The sequence below is a fragment of the Tamandua tetradactyla genome, chromosome 8, assembly GCF_023851605.1.
Source record: "Tamandua tetradactyla isolate mTamTet1 chromosome 8, mTamTet1.pri, whole genome shotgun sequence".
NCBI classification, from domain to species: Eukaryota; Metazoa; Chordata; class Mammalia; order Pilosa; family Myrmecophagidae; genus Tamandua; species Tamandua tetradactyla.
The window spans coordinates 110,226,337-110,228,712 of NC_135334.1; the positions used below are offsets into that span (position 1 = coordinate 110,226,337).

At 39.6% G+C, this 2,376-nt stretch overlaps 1 non-coding gene across 1 annotated transcript; it reads right to left on the reverse strand.

The window, feature by feature from the left end:
- Positions 1-1,997: 1,997 nt before the first annotated feature.
- On the reverse strand, positions 1,998-2,104 carry LOC143645324 (U6 spliceosomal RNA). The gene has a single exon (XR_013157048.1). It is a non-coding gene; the product is annotated as a U6 spliceosomal RNA (small nuclear RNA).
- Between the last annotated feature and the right edge of the window lie 272 nt (positions 2,105-2,376).

Genomic DNA, 2,376 nt, shown 5'->3' on the forward strand with positions numbered 1-2,376 from the left:
CAGCACGCTCATTTTATAAGGTTGAGAAATAACCTGTTTCAGAAATTGAATGAATCCTCCTAAATGCATCATTCTTATTATGTGTACGGTGGATGTGGGTGTGGCTGTAGGATTAATTGCTTTGAGACACATTCTTTATTTCTAAGGTCAGAAGTTTATTAAGGCTGCACTGGTGGGTGGTTCAGTGATAGAATGCTCACCTTCCATGCAGGAGACGTGGGTTCGATAGCTGGACCATGCAATCCCTCCCCCAAAAAGAGTATATTAAAAGTTGTGACAAATGAATAGTAGTATACTACTGAATTCTAGACTATGTTTTTTCTCCCTTTATTTCCCTTATTCTTCTAACTGAGCCGAAAGTGCAAAACGAGAAAGCCAACATTCCTGAGTTTAAAATCTTTTAAAATTTGGAAATACTTTCAAACTTATAGAAAAGTTGCAAGAACATAAATAGTACACCTATATATCCTCTGCTTAGATTCACCTGTAGCTAACATTTTTACTCAGTTGTTTTTTGCTTTACGGTTCACTTTACCCTTTGTTTTCTCTCTCTCTACACATGCATGCATGCATGCACACACACACATGTATATATAAAAACACACATAAATTTTTTTCTGAATCATTTTAGAATAAGTTACATACATTATGGTTCACTAAATATTTTATTGTGTGTTTTCTAAGAATAGAGATTATACCACAGTATAATTATCAAGTTCAGTACATTTAGCAGTGATGCAATCTTTTTAACTAATGTACCCATTCGTATTCCTATTTTATCATTTAACCCAATAATATTCTTTATGGCATGCCCCCCTCAATACTAGATCCAGTAGAAGGTCAGGCATTGGATTTAACTGTTCTTTCTCCTGAGATTTCTGTCTGCCTAGACCTTTCCACAGACTTTCTCTGCCTTTTATGACATTGACAATTTTGCCGAATAGAGTCCACCCCCCACCTCCCCTTCTGTTTAATAGAATGCTCATCATTTTGAGTTCGACTCATAATTAGGTTCAGGTTATGCTTTCTCAGCCAGAATAATAAAAAGAGTGGAGTTGCGTCCTTCTCAGGGTATTACATTTGGAGGTCCACAACGTCCATCTGCCTGTCAGTGACCACCCAGTCAAGGAGTTAGCCAGTTTCTCCAACTGTGTAATTGCTGTTTGTCCCCCCTTGTACCTTTTGGAAAGACACTTTAAGATCATGCTAATATCCTGCTCTTTGTTGAAATATAGCACCTATTGATGATTCTTCGTTGATTTGATTTTTACCATGATAATTGCAAAATGATGATTTCCCAACTCCAGCACTCTCTTCACATTTACCTGTTGGCAGTTGAGATTCTACTGTAAGCAAGATTCCTTCCTTCTTCCCCATTTATTTATTCTAAGTTTGAACTCATGAATTCTTTTCCCAGTGGTTCATAACTCGTTCCTGTCCTTGATTTTTTGGCAGTCTAGTTGTCCTAGATTCAAAGTGAGCTCCCCTGCAAACTGCTCTTCTGTCCTTGGGATGTGCCTACATCCTTTTTTTGAGCACTTCCTTTCTTTCCGGACTCACAGGATATTGCAGGCCTACCTTGGCTCTCCCCTGACCCAGCCCTGGAGAGTCTTGGATTTTCTTCCCAACTTTGATTTTGATTTGCCACCTAGTTAAAAATTGCATAAAAATTTACATGCCCTCTTTATTTACTCTCTGGCCCTCCCTCTCACCTATTCATCCCGCAGATACTTATTCCTTCTTTTCACATGTGCCACATAGCTTAGGTGCCATGGGTGATGCTAAAGAACTTAACAGTCTAGTTTAAGATAAATCCTGTTACCACACACAGTTGTTGTTGTTGTTGTTTTGGGGGGGCGGGGTCGCATGGTCCGGGAATTGAACCCGGGTCTCCCGCATGAAAGGTGAGCATTCTACCACTGAACCACCCGTGTACCCACTCGTGCAGCTTTTTTTTCCCAAAAAGTTACGAAGTTTATATGAATATAACATACAAAAAATGTATGGAATGCTTCATGAATTTGCGTGTCATCCTTGCGCAGGAGCCATGCTAATCTTCTCTGTACTGTTCCAATTTTAGTATATGTGCTGCTGAAGTGAGTGCAGTCTTTAAGTAGAGAATAAAATTTTTAAGAAAATATGTCAGAGCAGTAACTGCTATGGAAACTGAGAGTTAAAACGCATTTGAACAATGTATAAGTGCCTGTTACGTCTCCGGCATGTACTGGGGTCTGGAGATAGAAGGATAAACAAGATACCGTCCCCGCTTTTGTGGCGCTCAGGGTGTAGCCACAGTTTCTTGTTGAAGGCAGGGAGAAACCACACAAACAACAACAACGACAAAATAAGGGGCATTGCTGGATAAAAGCGTAGACT